We start from the raw sequence: 19,249 nt of genomic DNA on the forward strand, positions 1-19,249 counted from the left end.
GCCAGCTTTGATATGGAGCCAGGAGAAATAACTCTTAAGGGTATCTGGCAAGTTTAAAAGTGAACTGAAATGTCACTAATGGGCACCCTATAACATTTATGCTCTTTCTCTGATGGAGTCACGAATAAGGTTGTGAAATTAAATCTAGAGTAGCCAAGATTGAGCAACAATTGCCTGAATTAAATTCAGCTGTGTCTAAAATTCATTCCTTTGAAATCTATTATTAAAGATAATTTATTTTTATCATAGAAGACCGAAGCAATAGACAATATGTTGAGAATCCAGAATTTGTGATTTGTACTTTTTCCTAAATCAAGATGGATCTCCACAAGTGAGCTCTTGAAAAATTATTTTCTTGAGATTCTTCAATTCTCTTCTCAGAAAGAATTTCTAATATCTAAATGTTGTTATCTTCTGGATAAAAAGATTTCTTCTAATGTTCTTGTTGGAAATTCAAATGTTTTAGAGTCTAATGTTTGTTTGGATCTCTCATTATTTCTTCAAGACTCATAAGATAATATTGAGATTATTGCTACTTTACTAATTACATTTTGTTTTGACTCTGACAGAGAATTACTTATATGATAGTTCATATAATTTCTTGCAATATAAATTAGAAGGGAAATATTTTGAGATTTTAAAACTTTGAGACAGCATAGTTTATGGATGCAGAAGGTTTTAAAAAATTGTTTACTTCCTTTCTCATTATCCCAGTGAACAAAGGCTCAGCAAAGGGCCCAGGCACTAGAGGGAAAAATAAACATAAACCAGAGGACAGTCAACCTCATCCCATGGATCCATACTTATGTGGTTCAGATAGAGTGATAACTATGGATGCTGCCTTCAGGGCATTGAGCCCTCAGCTTCTTTATCCCAAAAGCCCTTTGGCTCAAGCTGCTGAAGTTTCACATGCTGCTCAAGGAATTTGTCCTCCAAAAGGAGCCTAGCCTACAGATAAGCAAGCATCCCTCTTACCTTCCCTGCTGGGATCAGGTGATACTCCAGGGCCCTCCTCTAAGCTGCAGTACAGCCTAAGACAGAAGAGTTAGGACATTTCTTGTCAGCAACTTTCAAGCCAAGCTGTGAATTGATGTCTTTAGGAGCTCAGATTTCAATCAAGCATTTATGCAGGATATCAGTGAGAATGCTGATGTTGATAGAAGCACTGCCAGTCCATGGTTCCCTGTGCCTTTAAGGAGACTGACTTCAATGGGAAACACCACTGCCCATGGGCTAGACATATAAAAGTATGAGGTCATCAAAGTTTGTTACTTTTGACAATGATTTATTTATCATCTTTCCTATCAGTCCTTCAGAGTTTGGAAATGTCTAGGCTGGGCAGAAGCCTATTTATACAATAGCTCTTCAGCAGCTTGAGAGATCAACACTTGTATAAAGTATTTGCCTTGACCACAGTAGAGTGAAAAACAGCTAAATTACTTAGTTGAGTGGATGGGCAGACTAGATTGGCCAGACGTCTTTTGCTGCCATCAGGTTTCTAGGTTTCTATGACAGGCCATGGAGACAGTGTTGGCTAGAAATGAAAAAGGGTCTGTAACCATTGCCATAAAGACCTACATGGAATGTGGGTGAATGAGGGGCTGGCCACAGTGCCCACTCATCTGTTTTGATAAAATGATTAGATGAGGAAGTGAGACCCTCTTTTTCCTTCTTACCTAGCAGATAAGAAGGTGAACCGGTAGATGTAGTATACTTGGATTTTCAGAAGGCGTTTGACAAAGTTCCTCATGAGAGGCTTCTAGGAAAAGTAAAAAGTCATGGGATAGGTGGTGATGTCCTTTTGTGGATTGCAAACTGGCTAAAAGACAGGAAACAGAGAGTAGGATTAAATGGACAATATTCTCAGTGGAAGGGAGTGGGCAGTGGAGTGCCTCAGGGATCTGTATTGGGACCCTTACTTTTCAATATATTTATAAATGATCTGGAAAGAAATATGACGAGCGAGATAATCAAATTTGCAGATGATACAAAATTGTTCAGAGTGGTTAAAACACAAGCAGATTGTGATAAATTGCAGGAAGACCTTGTGAGACTGGAAAATTGGGCATCAAAATGGCAGATGAAATTTTGTGTGGATAAGTGTTGGGGAGCGCTAGGAGAGCGGTCCCACTTACCAAGAGATGTGTGTTCTTGGGCCACGGCTTGACCCCAGAGGAACTCCGAAGAGGTGCCATGGTAGGCGAGGCATGCCCGAGCATGGGCTGGACAGGAGTGAGGCTGGACTGAAGACTGGAGATACTGACCCTCCTCTGGACCTGCATGCTTCGGAAGACCAACAACGCAATGATGGTCTTATGAACAGTCCTCCGACCATTCCAAGCCCTTTCGGACCTGCCGCAGGGTACGGCAAGAAGCGGCAGGCCGGATGGAGGCCAGGGCAGTGAAGACCAGAACATGGAGATTCAGATGAGACTCAGAGACTAGGTACTTGGATGCACAGATGTAGACTCAGGAATAGACATAGACTCAGGAACGAGGTACTTGGGTGCACAGACAAGACTCGGGTATACAGACAGTGGCACGATCCCTCAGGGCGCCCTACTCAGCCAGTACTACTGGTCTGGTCACGGACCACCCTGTCCTACATCCGCAGGAGCGGGACCAGCGCAGGAAGGAACGAGGTACTTGGCTTTCAGAAGACTCAGGAGTGAGGTACAAGGCTTTCAGAAGACTCAGGAACAAGGTACTAGGCTTGCATCATGAAGTGCCCTACTCAGCCCGCCCATGGGGCTGGTCGAGGACCACGACATGGCTTGACGCAGGGTAACAAGCTTATAGAAGACTCAGGAACAAGGTACTTGGCTTTCAGAAGACTCAGGAACAAGGTACAAGGCTTGCATCATGAAGCGCCCAACTCAGTCCGCCCGTGGGGCTGGTCGCGGACCACGACATGGCTTGCCGTGGGGTACCAAGCTTACAGAAGACTCAGAAACAAGGAACCAGGGGTTCAGGAGAGCATGGCAGAATCACAGACTACAGGATGAGGAGAAGCAACATCAGAGCTGGGTCACGAACATCAGGAACAAACATCTGGACTGGAAAATGGATAGGATCAAAAGACAGACCTCAGGGCTGGAACACAGTCTTCAGGAACAGGAGGTGAACATCTGGACTGGAATGTAGACATCAAGACAGGAAGAGGAGCTCCAACGAAGAACAGGAAACACAGGACCTTGAAGAAGTGCTGGAACAAGGAAGACTCCTGAAGCGAAGGACAGCAGGATCCCAGGAGTGACCAACTCCTTGTGAAGGCAAAGCTGGAATGGACGCTGAGCCCTTTTGTAGTGCTGAAGAGGACAATGCCCAGGGAGGGGTCAGCAGAGGGCCACACCTGGCTGGCCCTTGAAAAACAGACGAGAGGCGCGCGCCCGCACCTAAGGAAGCTAGAGAGAAGAGAAGCAGGATCGTTGGTGGCGTTCCCTGCCACATGGAAGGCCCAAAGAGAAGCAGGCAGGTAGCGGAGCAGCCCTGCCACGGAGCTGAAGGTAGGCAGGCTGCAGGAGTGGCTCCATGCCATGAAGACTGAAGCTGAAAGGGCTGCAGGAAGCAAAGGATGGCTGCAGGCAGGACCCGAGCAGCAGCAGGCACCGGCCGGGTCAGCCTCCCTGCTGGTTGAAGACCCCAGCACGGCAAGGACGGCTTCCTTGCCTCCGGAGGACCCCGGGAGAGGCTTCAGTGCATCGGGAAAGGCAGATGCGGCAGTGGAGGAGCCGGCCGCAAGGGGAAGCTCCTGGTGGCCCGACCCTGCCACGCAGGGCTGGAGGCAGCCGGGGAGGAACCCGGTGACGGTGGCACTCTCGCCACGAAGGCAAAAACATCAGCGGCCCGACTGGCCATGTAAGGTGAGGATCCTGTCCGCGCTCCTTGCGGGCAGGACCGCAATAAAAAGTGCAAGGTGATGCATATAGGGAAAAATAACCCATGCTATAGTTACACAATGTTAGGTTCCATATTAGGTGCTACAACCCAAGAAAGTGATCTAGACGTCATAGTGGATAACACATTGAAATCGTCAGTTTAGTGTGCTGTGGCAGTCAAAAAAGCAAACAGAATGTTGGGAATTATTAGAAAGGGAATGGTGAATAAAACGGAAAATGTCATAATGCCTCTGTATCACTCCATGGTGAGACTGTACCTTGAATACTGTGTACAATTCTGGTCACCGCATCTCAAAAAATATATAATTGCGATGGAGAAGGTACAGAGAAGGGCGACCAAAATGATAAAGGGAATGGAACAGCTCCCTTATGAGGAAAGACTAAAGAGGTTTGGACTTTTCAGCTTGGAGAAGAGACGGCTGAGGGGGGATATGATAGTGGTGTTTAAAATCATGAGAGGTCTAGAATGGGTAGATGTGAATCAGTTATTTACTCTTTCGGATAATGGAAAGCTAGGGGGCACTCCATGAAGTTAGCATGTGGCACATTTAAAACTAATCAGAGAAAGTTCTTTTTTACTCAACGCACAATTAAACTCTGGAATTTTTTGCCAGAGGATATGGTTAATGCAGTTAGTGTAGCTGTGTTAAAAAAGGATTGGATAAGTTCTTGGAGGAGAAGTCCATTACCTGCTATTAATTGAGTTGACTTAGAAAATAGTCACTGCTATTACTAGCAATGGTAACATGGAATAGACTTAGTTTTTGGGTACTTGCCAGGTTCTTATGGCCTGGATTGGCCACTGCTGGAAACAGGATGCTGGGCTTGATGGACCCTTGGTCTGACCCAGTATGGCATGTTCTTATGTTCTTATGTTCTAAGAAGTCAGGATGCTTGGGCCTATCCTTCAAGCAGCTATCAAGGAGGATGCTATGCTGGTGGCAGTAGTGAGAGCTGAGATTCAGCCATGGTTGCATCATCTAAAAGAAGAAGCTTCTTGGGGGTCCCCAGCAGCCACATCATTAGTGAGATCCGAAGTGACATATTGACCATGGTAGCTGTAAAAGCAGTGAGAAGCAGGGCTGGTGCTTTCATTAGACAAAATAGGCAGTTGACTATAGTGCCAACATTTTGGGTTTGCAAAATTCTGCTCGCACAAGGCCAAGTGCTGTACCAGAGCCAATACTGCCAAAGAAGGGAGTTCTATGCTGGAGTCATTACCGCTGGTAGGAGGGGTGCTGTGCTGGAGCTGCCTTCAGTAGGTAAGTTTGGGAGGGGATTCATGAACATAAGAACATGCCATACTGGGTCAGACCAAGGGTCCATCAAGCCCAGTATCCTGTTTCCAACAGTGGCCAATCCAGGCCATAAGAACCTGGCAAGTACCCAAAAACTAAGTCTATTCCATGTTACCGTTGCTAGTAATAGCAGTGGCAATTTTCTAAGTCAACTTAATTAATAGCAGGTAATGGACTTCTCCTCCAAGAACTTTTCCAATCCTTTTTTAAACACAGCTATACTAACTTATCCAAAGGTTCACCTAGAGTACCAAATACTCCTGCATCAGCTCTGGTGAGAAGGTTCAAGTATCAGCAGCATGGACAAAAGAGACAGAATTTAACAGTCATAAACTGGACTGACATGAAATTCAAGTGAACATTAGAAGCAGAAAGCTGGCTAGATAGAGAAATCAGATTAAAGATGGTATCCTCAGCTGACCAAATACAGTGGGAAAGGTGCTCTCACTGCTCTCATGGTTAGCTGCAGAAGTTAAGGACAGCAGTAATGGGGACCTGCCAACATCTGTACAATCAATAGCTGCATATGTCACCTAACTAGCCCACTCCCTGAAGGCTACTAGCAGCAGGGTAATAATTCCGAGGTATGTACTACCCAGATGATGGCAACCATTTAAAGTGCCAAAGAAGAGATGGCCATCTTAGAGTTGGTGGGTCAGGCTTATATATCTGTGAACAATTGGTTGCCTGGAGCTATAGCAATATTGAAAAATGTGCTCATGGCTAACACATGGGCAAGGTATAAAAGGGATTGAAAGAAATTCAAAAAATTCTAGGACTGTCAAAACAACTCCATATCAGCTGCCCTGCCTGTACCTGTTTATTATACAGCTAAAAAGAAAAGGTGCAGACTAAGGGCTTGATTTATTAAGGCTTTTTCTCCCATTCTATATGAGAAAAATGCTTAGTAAATGAGGCCCTAAAGTAACTAGTAGGCAAATTATGTGTCTTGGTCACAGATGAACAAGAAAACTTACTGTTATGTTTATCAGGGCATTCAGAATCACTGAGGTCATTTTACCTTCAAAAAACAGAGATATGCTCTAGGTTATGGATGGAGGATATAATACTGGAGACTGACAGGGTGAGGACATTGATACTCAGGACAAAACAGAAAAGGCATGAAGAAGCAAATAGATTTTATAAGGAGCAGTCACTGTCTCTCATGCATATCTGAAAAGCTCTACATAGGTCTAGTAGTGTTTTAGAAATTATAAATAGGGATATATAGGATACCTGATCCAAGATGGCTGCGCTGGCATTGCATGCTTGAGCTTCCTCTTACCTTGCTCCTCCTGATTTTCTGTATAATGCCTCATTCTGGCTGTAAACGATGGGCTAGAGAGTGGGATGTTTCTGTCGCTTCTCTTTCAACTCCCGTAGTAGGGCCGATAGATGCTCATTTGGTGCAGGAGAAAATTAATCTGGAAGAAGGCTTACTGGATTCATATTGGGAAGAAGAAGGAGTCGACCATCTCCCTGAACTGCCTACAACTCTGTCCCCGAAACAGCAGAGCCCTCCGGTCAATCCAGTTGAGGCAAGGCTGTGTGGAATGTGATGATGCAAGATACCAACTGATAATGTCATCTGAATTGTTCCTCATTCTGAAGCAGCTGCACATGTACCAGTACCAGTTGACATTCTCGGTGTAGCTGAGGGAATTGCTGGAACAAGGCTCAACGGCAGACCGGAGAAAGTGTTTTACCCCTAGGAGAAATATCTTTCTCTGAGTAGGTAAGACTAGTTAATATTACCCTTGAGTCTATTTGGGAAGCAATCTAGACTTTAAATAGTAATATCTCAGTGAAACTATCTCAGTGGTAAATCGGGTTAATGTTCTAGATACTCGTGTGCAAACACTAGAAAGTGAAACTATCGACCTTAAAAAATCCTTGGAGAATGCTACAGTGGAATTTTAAAATGTTACTGCATTGCAATAGATTGTCATTAAAGAAAATGAATTCTGTATGTCTAGGTTGGAGCAACTGGAGAATCAAATGTGGGGAAGGAATCTACGCTTTATAAATTTTCCCAAGGTTCCACTTATCCGTCCTAAAGATATGTGGAAAAAATACTTGTTGGAAGTTCTAAAAATACCTGAGCAAACTTTACCATTGGCTACGAGGGTATATTATTTTCCAAGCCTTTAAAAAAGATACATCTAACAATGAGAATATGCAAGTTCTTTCTCCAATTGAGCCAGCTAGATTGAATCTCACTGCTATTCTTGAATCTTCAGAGACTGATTTGGTCACTCCTGTAACTCTTATAGTAACTTTTCTTATGGAGTCAGACCGAGATTGGGTCCTAAGAATGATTTTTCAACATCATCAGGAAACCTTCCTAAGTCTAAAAGTTTGTATATCCTGTTGTTGCCAGATCAATTCAAAAGAAGAGGAGACAATTTTTGTTATTAAGGCCCAAGGTGTTAGAATTGGGTGCTTTTTTTCTTGTTAAAATTTCCCTGCAAATGCCTGATTAAATATCAAAATGTTACATATATCTTCTCTCCTGCGCAGCTAACTGTTGTTCTGAGTGATAACTTGCCCTCTATAGTCACATCTTCTGTTATAGATAGCAGAGCTTCTATTGTTCATTGATTAAACTGCTCCAATGTAACATTGTCTCCATATGTATGCCAGTATTACCTGATTGTTGGAATTTATTTTAACTTTTTCCTCAGGTTGTTTTCCTTGGATCTCCTTAATTTGAGGACTGGGATTAGATGAGACTTGTATTTTTCTTTTCTTGTTAAATCATTATTTCCAATTACTGTATTATGGCAGTGCATATACTATTTTTCTTATAATTGTCTCATAGTTTATCAGTTCAAGTATATTCTTGGAAATGTAACTTGAAATGCAATAAATAAGTAGTAGTAGTAGTAGTAGAAGATTTTGCTAACTATAACCCATAGGAGTAGTTTACTCCTAGTTAACACCTTAACAGTATGGTCAGGAGGTATGGGGTTTTCAAATACAACAATGGTACATGGATGTCCTGGTTTGATTGCAAGGATCTTAGATATGTGTCTGAAAGCAACAGGAGAGAACACAAGTGTGTCAAGTCCCTCAATATGAGCCTATGTCACTAGAGCATGGCCTTGGAGAGAGTCTGGGTGGGGGACTCTCATGACAAATTGATTGTAAATGTTTCTGGGTGTTGAGTGAGGAATTAATCTTTATGGGAAATACTGATAATATTACAGTAAAAAGCCACTGGATGGCAAGATATAGGATAAAAAGCTATAAAATATGTTAATCAATGGGACATGTGGAGTTTAAGTGGCTCTGAATCTTAAGGCTGTGTCTCCTTTAAGAGGTCTGGGAAAAGGATCCTCTATAGATGGCGGTTCAAAGTATAAAATGTTATATTCAAAGTATGGCAGGAGAAGCTGGGAGGAGCTCCCCAGAGTAGTTTGGAGTAGAGCACCAGACTGTTGGTGGGTTCAGCAGAGATGTGGACCTTGCACAAAGGTTAGGGCAATTTTTTTTCCCTGCTGGAAAGGGAAACCCATCCACACCTGTTTTCACTCTGTGATCCCTTTTGACTGCTCCCTTACTTCCTTCTATTAGGATACCAGCCTCTGAAATGACCCTCCTCCCCCCTTGGAATAAAGTAGGGCTTCACACACCAAAGGTTTCCTGGGGACAGAACCAGAAGATCAATCTGTAGGGACGAAGAGCAAGGCTGGGACTGGAGACGCGGAACAGGAATGCTGGAACCAGGAATCAGGAACAGGAAGCAAGGCAGGAATGCTGGAAACAAGGCAGGGATCAGGAACTCGGACAACTCACACTCACGAATGAGCAGAACCCATTGCTGAGGTGAAGTGCTAGTAGCAGGACAGGGTATATATACCCACTCTGCCTGATGTCATCTTCGCTGGCCACAGGGAACTTTCCCACAGCTGGCCCTTTAAATTTGCAGCAGAGGTGCGCGCATGTGCCTAAGGAGCCAGGTGCAGAGCTCGGTATCGGCGGCATGTGGAGGCAGCGCATGAGCAGGCTGCTTCTGTGGCAGTTGGTGGGAGCCAGCGATGGGGGGAAGCAGTTACGGGCCACCTACACGTCCAGGTAAGGGGACTCGGTCCAGTCTCCTGCAGCCAGGGATCCTAACAATAAGAATATTATTTTTTTTTTGTTGTAATATATTTATTATTATTATTACGGTGTTAGGCAACAAAGTAGCCATACATTGATTACATGTCATCAATGAGAAACATAGTACAATTGTCCAAAAAAGGAAAGACACCGTATAAAGAATACACCAGAAAACACAAAGAAAAACGAGTAAACAATAACCAGGAGACATCCAGGGTACTGGGATGGGACACAAGTCAGATAGAGTATTAAAGATAGGATAAAGGAAAGAAGAGGTAAGGAGTGCATCCAACCTAACATGTCCAAAAGACAATGCAAAAGTAACAAATTGTGTTGCATATTAGGGGTTGTAATTGTCAAGGGGTTTCCACATTAAGTCCCATTTAGCAAGTCGATTATATTTAATAGCCATCGCTCTCTCATATTTACTATAGACACAAACCGTGTTCCACCATAAAGGTTCAGAGAGAAGGTCACTCCTCTTCCAATTGGAAGTAATATTGTGCAAAGCTACTAGAAGGAGAAAATCAAGTAATTTCCTGTGAGGTAGTATTAAATCAAGATCAGGATGCGCTCCTTTGAGAATTATCAAAGCATATGAAATCGGCAGCAGGATTGGAAGTATGTTCTTTATTTTAGTCCATATTTGTGACCAGAATTCAAAGAGCAGCGGGCATGCAAAAAGCATATGTTCTAGAGAGGCCTCCGCACTGTTGCAAGTCCAGCAATGATGCGAGGTAAGCAGCTTAGCTCTATATAGTTTCCATGGAGTCCATAGAGCTCTATGTAGGATGAAGAAAGACGTCTGGGATAGGCTAGTAGATAAAGAGATCCGTGTTGAGGTGGACCAGACATAAGTCCAAGTTGCGGTAGAAGGCAGTAGCTTCAAATCGTGTGACCACACTTGTTGCAAGGTAGAGGCCTGAGAGGGTGTGGAGAAACTTCTAAGTAACTTATAAAGTTTGGAGGCTAAGTGTCCTCTAGTACCAACTTCCTCAAAGAAGGAAAGGAGGTACGGTGGTTGATCTAGTGCTAAGACCGAGAGATTCAAACCCTTAAGGGCTTCACGAAGCTGTAGCCAGGCATAGAATTGGGTATGGGGTATAGAAAAGTGAGATCGAAGGGAGGAGAAAGGAAGGAGGTTTCCATTAGAGACAAGGGAAGACAAAAACCAAATTCCTTTATCCTGCCACTTAGGCCACTGTATGGGAGAGCCAGCAATTCGAATTCCACTGTTATTCCATATGGGAAGAAAGTTAGAATTCGACCAGGTGGGTTTCCCTCTAGGGCATGAGGCATCAAACTCTTTCAGCGCTTTATGTAAGGAAAACAATATCTTATTATGAGTCTTATATGAGGAGAAGAGCATCCCTGGGAATGCTGAGACAGGAAAAGGATGTATAAGGGAGCATTCAATGGGAAGCCAACTAGGTGGGTCAATAGTACAGGTCTCAGGGCTAACTAAATGGGAGCCTTGTTGTAAAATAAAGGCCAAATGGTATGAGCGGAAGTCAGGGAAGTTAACCCCACCCTTGTCCTTCGTGGCTTTTAACTTGCACAGAGCAATTCTGGGAGCTTTATTATTCCAGAGGAACCTAGTTAGAATACGATCAACATGGCTATAAAAATCATGCGAGAAGAAAATTGGAAGCATGGACAGTACAAAAGTGATTTTAGGAGCAAGGGTCATTTTAATGGTGTCCAGTCTACCCCACCAGGTGAGATGCAATGGAGACCATTTGAGGACGACCTCCTTGAGACATTGTAAGGTGGATTGCTCACATGAATCAAGGGTCTTTTGAGGGTCTGTGAAAAAACGAATACCAAGATATTTTAAACCTGATTTGGCTTTTTGAATTGGAAAGGAGGAGAGATCTAACATTTGGGAGAAATTGTTCAGGGGAAGGAATTCAGTTTTACTCCAATTCACTTTATAACCGGATAAAGCCGAGTATGAGTCAATGAGCAAGAATAGTTGGGCAAGTGAGCGTTCTGGAGAGGTCAAAAAAAGTAAGACATCGTCCGCATAAGCAGAGAGTTTGTATTCTCCTGATCGTGTTACAATGCCAGATATATCATTAGATTGACGAATAGCAATAAGTAGCGGTTCCAGAGCCAGGTCGAATAATAATGGGGAGATAGGACAGCCTTGTCGGGTTCCCCTGTGCAAAGAAAAAGGCGGGGATATCTGGGAGTTAACATATATAGAAGCCAGAGGCGCACCATAAATCAATTTAATCCAATTAGTAAATGTAGCACCAAAGCCGAATCTGGACATAGTATCGAATAAAAAGGACCATTCTATGCGGTCAAAGGCCTTTTCCGCATCTAGGGAAACGGCAATGGCCACCTCTGTGGTGGGGAAAATGAGGTCTTGAATATGAAGGAGCATACGAGTATTATTAGCAATAAGCCGGTTTTTGATAAACCCGGATTGGTCAGTATGGATAATGGATCCTAAAATTTTGGATAGGCGAGTGGCGAGTACTTTAGTAAAGATTTTGTAATCTACGTTTAGAAGTGAGATAGGTCTATAGTTAGCAGGTGAAGTGGGGTCGCGACCTGGCTTTGGTATCACCACAATTCGAGCATCAGTGAAGTTGGTGGAGACAGAACTTAGAGAGGAGAAAGAAGTATAAAAAGCAACCAAATGAGGTAATAACGTCTTTTTAAAGGCATGATAGAAGTCAGTGCTGAATCCGTCTGGACCTGGGGCTTTGCTCAGAGGCAGGGACATGATGGCAGCAGAAATTTCCTCCGTGGTGATGGGCGCATCCAAAGTCAAACGTTGCACATCAGTCAATTGTGGAAGATCCAGTTTAGCAAAGAAGGAATCCAGGTCATCAGGAGAAGGATGGACTTCAGACAGATAAAGCTGGGCATAGAAATTCTTGAAAGATTGAAAAATGTCCTTATCTTGAGTGGTTATTGTGCCTGTTGAAGTGACAAGTTTAATCACACGTGACTTTTCATTCTTCTTTTTAAGGTATGTAGCTAGTAATCTACCACATTTATTACTAGGGATGTGAATCGTTTTAGGACGATTAAAATTATCGTCCGATAATTTTAATATCGTCTTAAACCGTTATGGAACACAATACAATACAGATTCTAACGATTTATCGTTATAAATCGTTAGAATCGTGAGCCGGCACACTAAAACCCCCTAAAACCCACCCCCGACCCTTTAAATTAAATCCCCCACCCTCCCGAACCCCCCCCCAATAACTTAAATAACCTGCGGGTCCAGCGGCGGTCCGGAACGGCAGCGGTCCGGAACGGGCTCCTGCTCCTGAATCTTGTCGTCTTCAGCCGGCGCCATTTTCCAAAATGGCGCCGAAAAATGGCGGCGGCCATAGACGAAAAAGATTGGACGGCAGGAGGTCCTTCCGGACCCCCGCTGGACTTTTGGCAAGTCTCGTGGGGGTCAGGAGGCCCCCCACAAGCTGGCCAAAAGTTCCTGGAGGTCCAGCGGGGGTCAGGGAGCGATTTCCCGCCGCGAATCGTTTTCGTATGGAAAATGGCGCCGGCAGGAGATCGACTGCAGGAGGTCGTTCAGCGAGGGTTCCGGCGCCTCGCTGAACGACCTCCTGCAGTCGATCTCCTGCCGGCGCCATTTTCCGTACGAAAACGATTCGCGGCGGGAAATCGCTCCCTGACCCCCGCTGGACCTCCAGGAACTTTTGGCCAGCTTGTGGGGGGCCTCCTGACCCCCACGAGACTTGCCAAAAGTCCAGCGGGGGTCCGGAAGGACCTCCTGCCGTCCAATCTTTTTCGTCTATGGCCGCCGCCATTTTTCGGCGCCATTTTGGAAAATGGCGCCGGCTGAAGACGACAAGATTCAGGAGCAGGAGCCCGTTCTGGACCGCTGCCGTTCCGGACCGCTGCTGGACCCGCAGGTTATTTAAGTTATTTGGGGGGGGGGGGTTCGGGAGGGTGGGGGATTTAATTTAAAGGGTCGGGGGTGGGTTTTAGGGGGTTTTAATGTGCCGGTTTTTCGATTTTTCGATTTTTCGATTTTTAACGATTTTTAACGATTTTTCACGATATTTTACCCCCCCCCAAACGGCAACAATACGATTCCCTCCCCCTCCCAGCCGAAATCGATCGTTAAGACGATCGAGGACACGATTCACATCCCTATTTATTACCTTCCGCATAGTACTGCGTTTTGGAATGAAAAAGATGCAAGTGAACTTGCGCACTGAGTTGGCGGTTATACTCATACCGCACGTGTTGCAGTTGGGTGAGGGTATGCGGCGAGGGAGATTGCAAATATAAACGTTCCAGAGTTTCAGATTGATTTTGTAAGCGTTGAAGGTTTTGCTGTTGAAGACGGCGTCTGTGAGCAGAGAAACTAATGATCTCACCTCTTATGGTCGCTTTGTAAGCTTCCCACAATATTTCTGGAGAGGAAGTAGCATGTGAGTTATCCATGAAGTAATCTGCAGTTTTCTCGCTTAGAAATGACTGAAATTCAGGCTCCGAAAGTAAAGAAGCATTAAACCTCCATTGTCTATCCAGGCGAATAGGAGTAACGAGTTTGAGTTGAAAGGATACTGCAGCATGATCCGACACCAGGATAGAGCAGATTTTGGACGCAGTAATGTGAGGGATCAGAGAGTTAGAGACCAAAAAATAGTCTATTCTAGAGTGAGATGCGTGAGGCGCTGAGTAAAATGTGAAATCTTTATCAGTGGGATGCTCTATTCGCCAAGGATCTTGAAGACCAAATTGAGACATGAGATGGTTCAAGGTTTGAGTTGCCTTTGAAGTTGTGTACCGGGCCTCAGTCTTTTTGTCTAAAAGAGAATCTAATGGTTGGTTGAAGTCTCCCTCAATAATAGAAAGGGAGGGATTAAGAGCAAGCAATTTCGCAAACACATCTTGGAAAAAAGCGGGCTCATCGGCATTAGGCGCATATAAATTAAGAATGGTGTACGACCCATCCTGTAGGGTAAATTGGATAAGATTCCATCTGCCATCAATGTCCATTTCCTGATGTAAAAGAGAAATATCTAGACGCTTGTTGATTAAGATAGCCGTACCACGTTTCTTCTTAACAGCGGGGCTGAAAAAAACATGTCCTACCCATTGCGTTTTTAATTTGAGAGATTCAGCCATGGACAGATGAGTTTCTTGTAGCAGAGCAATGTCTGTATGCAATGTTTGGAGATAAGTCAAGATTTTCTTCCTTTTGATCGGGTGGGTAAACCCATTGACATTGAGCGATACTACATTAATGGAGTCTATGGTGGACGCCATCGGGGTATTTGTGATGCAGCAAGTATACTGTTGTATCTTACATTGTCAGGTGGAAGCTCCGCTGAGGGGATATGAATGATTAGCCAAGAATGCACATGTAGGTGGAGGTAAAAAGCTAGAGGCACGAAGTAAAGAAAGATGAACAGCAGTGTCCCGAGACTAGCATTCTCTATGCTAGAGAAAGGTATAGAAAAAAAAAGGCAAGTTACGAACACGAACATCCAGTGTTCGTCGCCCATAATCATGAAGTGGGCCTCAAGGGGACCATGACCACCTGAGTTGCTCACGGGAAATGTAGACAGGTGTCATTCACGGGAATATGAAAAAGAAGAGGTGCCAGTAGATACAGAAGGTGTTTTCAAGTAACCATGTCTTGCGAGCTACCAGCGGACTGTAGAAATTTTTCAAGCTCCTCAGGGCTGTGAAAAAGCTGCGTGCGATTTTGGTGAGTGATTCGCATCATAGCAGGGTATAAGAGGCCAAATTTGGCGCCAAGAGCATGAAGGCGAGGCCTCAGCGCTAGGAAAGACTTACGTTTAGCAGCAGTAGTTTTCGCCAAGTCAGGTACAAATAGAATATTGGATCCATGACACTGAAGAGGCGATCTTGATTTGGCCGCAGAGAATACTTGCAACACTTGTGGATAACGCAGGAGTTTGAATATGATGGGTCTAGGATAGGCTGAGGACCGGAGAGGGCGCGACGGTACTCGATGGGCCCTTTCTATCTCCAATGGAGGTGAAAAAGTAATGCGTAGAACATCCGGGATCAGGTTGGTGAGAAACGCAAAAATATCTGTACCCTCCGAACCTTCCGGGATCCCCAAAAGTCTTATATTATTGCGTCTATTCCGATTGGAAAGATCTTCCAGGTTTCTCCGCAGCGCAGCAAGGTCGTTCTCCACAGTAGAAAGTGACGCAGTAGTAACCAGCAGAGACGAAATCTGAGATTCGGCATCCTCTAGTCTATGCGAGAGCTGATCAAACCGAGTGGATAGATTCTGGAGGTCTGATCTAATAGCAACACTGTTGTCCGTATTCGTTTGCAACATGTCTTTTAAGGTTTTTAGTTCCGCTAAGACCAAATCCGCGGACACCATTTGCTTAGCGGATGCGGCCTTGTCTGGAGTCGGCGGGTCCGGTTTAGCCGGTTTAGCCGCTTCGATTTTCCCCGGATTTATAGTAGACATCTTAAGAGAGATAATGAACGAGGTAGCGTTGAAAAAAGGTTGTAAAAATCGCTAAATTCCCTGTAATATCTTACAAGTGTTCCCGGAGCTGAGCTTCAGGCGGCCATCTTGGTTTCCACGCGAGAGCGCCCCCCCAACAATAAGAATATTAAACAATGTTGTCTGACACCGCAACAAAAGTTTATACATAGGTACAGTGCCATGCAAAATTCTTCCTACCCTTGCACATTTTTCACATTCTGCTATATAAAACAGAAATCAAAATGCATAAAATATGTTGTGTCTGTGGACTTTTAGGCCAAGGTGAGATTGGCTCTAACTGCACGGAGGGGCCCTGCAGGTTCTCACTGTTGGCAGGCAGACCCAGGCGAGGCAGAGACCAGTCAGGACCTTTAGCTATACCAGCCCACATTCCCCTTGGGTTGAGCCTTTTGGTGCCAGGGCTGGCAGGATTTAGGTGGGGGTCTCTTCCCATGAGGAAAGGGCATATCTGAAGTCCACGCAGAGATCAGAGGCAGGTGGCAGGTATCTAAGAGAGACGGAAAGACGGGCAGACAGGCAAGGGCTGAATCAAGTAGACAATGGAGAATGGAACAGGCTTGAAGAAAGAAATCATGAGAGGTCTAGAACGGGTAGATGTGAATCGGTTATCTACTCTTTCGGATAATAGAAAGACTAGGGGGCACTCCATGAAGTTAGCATGGGGCACATTTAAAACTAATCGGAGGAAGTTCTTTTTTACTCAACGCACAATTAAACTCTGGAATTTGTTGCCAGAGGATGTGGTTAGTGCAGTTAGTATAGCTGTGTTTAAAAAAGGATTGGATAAGTTCTTGGAGGAGAAATCCATTACCTGCTATTAAGTTCACTTAGAGAATAGCCACTGCCATTAGCAATGGTAACATGGAATAGACTTAGTTTTTGGGTACTTGCCAGGTTCTTATGGCCTGGATTGGCCACTGTTGGAAACAGGATGCTGGGCTTGATGGACCCTTGGTCTGACCCAGTATGGCATTTTCTTATGTTCTTATCACGACAACCTGGATGAAAACTGAAGACAAGCTGCATGAAGACTGAATATATGCATGTAACTGGGATGCATGCAGGCCGCGTGGATTTTAAAAGGCCCGCAGCCACACACGTATCTCCCGGTATACACTTTGCTAAGGATTTCAGAAAAAGGGGCAGGCCTGGAGTGGGGTCTTGGCAGGGAGTGAGTGGGGCATGAGCGGGCCGTGACAGTGCCATTAAGTCCGAGTCATGCACAAGCGCACACATGCACATCCGACGACTGCGTAATTTGCCGCTGCTATGGACTGTGGCTAAGTAGTAAAATAAAACAATTTAGGGTAGATAGCAGGATTTTAGGGGTCATTGCTAGTAGGGTAAAAGGGAGGCAGGTTAGGCAGGGGGTTTAGGAAGTCCATTCCTTTACAGGGGCGAACTGGGAGGGAAGAGGGAAATAAGCCCTTATGCATCACCGCACGCATCTACTAAAATCCCCCCACTTACGAGCATTGATATAAAATTGTGCGAGCATGTGAGAGTGGGTAGCAGATTTTGATACATGCGTGCATATACACACGCATGTTATAAAATCAGCATGTCCATGTGCATGTGCCAACAAACGCGCACATGTGCGCCCATGTGCGACTCTAATAATCTATTTTAAGGCAATACGCATTACTATGAAGTAGCTGCTGAGGCAGTGAAGGAAGGACAGGGAGGGCCCTTTATAGGGCAGAGTCTGTGAGGTCATCAAGAGTTGCTGTGGGACTTTTCTCACCATGGGCCCTTTAAATGAGCTTACATCGGGCACGCGTGCACCTAAGGAGAAGCACATCTGGTGCTGGCAATGTTCCGCTGCATTGGAGGGCTGCGAGACAGGGTCAGAGCTGGCGGAGTCCTGCCGCATAGGTAGTCAGCGGCAGTACACTGCACAGAGGAGCTGCGAGATAGGTCCAGCCAGGGGAGGTGAGTGTGGCAGTTCATGGGAGTAGCCTGCGGACTGCCAAATGAAACAAAGTGGTGATCTTACTTAAAAATATTCCATGTAATGATGATCCCGCCATCTTTAATTGTGAAGGCCAGGACATCTGTATTTCACAGCAGGTTAGGAATTGGGGGTCATTATAAAATCTGATCTATTGCTATGGGCCCAGGTGTTTTCAAGTTTTTCGGGTTCAAGCTTTTATTTATTTATTTTTTTAAGCAGATCTACATATTTGTGAAGTTTTTTTATATAAGATTTAATTATCAACATATATACCATGCTAAAGGATATACGTCTGCAAAACAATACTTCATATACTGGAACTCCTGCAAAATAATTATTAATTTCAACCTGTCAGAAAAAAATGATTGCCTCCCTGACATAATGCTAGCCCTAACAGCTTATTGGAAACAATATATTTTCATCTGCTTTTTTAATGTTTGAGTGCAAATGGGGACGATGACTTAAAAAGCCACACGAGCACACATATATGCTGGCTCGCGTCAATGGATAAAGCAATATTATAACATAGGCACATATATGCGTGCATGGTATAAAATAGGCTTTACATTCGCACAGATGTGCACAATTTTATATAGACTCACTCGTGTGTGCACAAATTTATTTATTTTATTTATTTAATACTTTTCTATACCGACCTTCATGAATAGATTCATATCAAATCGGTTTACATAGAACATGGGGGTTAACTGAATAAACTATTTAACAAAGAAGCAAAAGTTACATAAAACAAGGAAATAGAAACTTGGGGGCTAGGGTAGCCAGAAGCAAAGGACAGTGGAACTAAATAAATGAGAAATATAAAAGCGTCGAATTAAGCGTGGCGTCTAGTCAGGAAGTAGAGTCTGAATATGTAGTATATTGACAGTTTTAGGGAGTTAAGGGAAGGCTTGACGGAAAAACCAAGTCTTAAGTTTTTTTCAAAAGGTTAGAGGACAGGGTTCCAGTCTGAGGTCTGTGGGCACGTTATTCCATATGGCAGGACCCGCTGTAAAAAATGTTCTTTCTTTGGTAGTTGATAGACACGTGGCTTTAGTTGGTGGGACTTGAAGGGTTCCTTTATACGCTTCTCTGATGGGTCTAGAGGAGGAGTATAGTTTGAGTGGGATTTGCAGATCAAGTTGAAGCTGCTTGTGGATGGTTTTGTGTATTGTGGTAAGGGACTTGTGCAAGATTCTGTATTTTATTGGCAGCCAGTGTAGGTTCCGGAGGATAGGAGTGATGTGTGCTCCCCGTTTGGTGTTAGTTAAGATCCTCACCGCTGCGCTCTGGAGCATCTGTAGAGGTTTGGTAGATGAGATGGGGAGCCCGAGGAGGAGAGTGTTGCAGTAGTCTGACTTGGAGAAGAGCGTTGATTGAAGGACAGTCCTAAAATCCTGGAAATGGAGGAGGAGTTTGAGCCTTTTCAGAACTTGTAGTTTATAAAAGAAATCCTTAATTGTGTTGTTGATGGATTTCTTTAGGTTTAGATGGTTGTCGA

The sequence above is a fragment of the Rhinatrema bivittatum genome, chromosome 4 (genome assembly GCF_901001135.1).
Source record: "Rhinatrema bivittatum chromosome 4, aRhiBiv1.1, whole genome shotgun sequence".
Classification (NCBI taxonomy): domain Eukaryota; kingdom Metazoa; phylum Chordata; class Amphibia; order Gymnophiona; family Rhinatrematidae; genus Rhinatrema; species Rhinatrema bivittatum.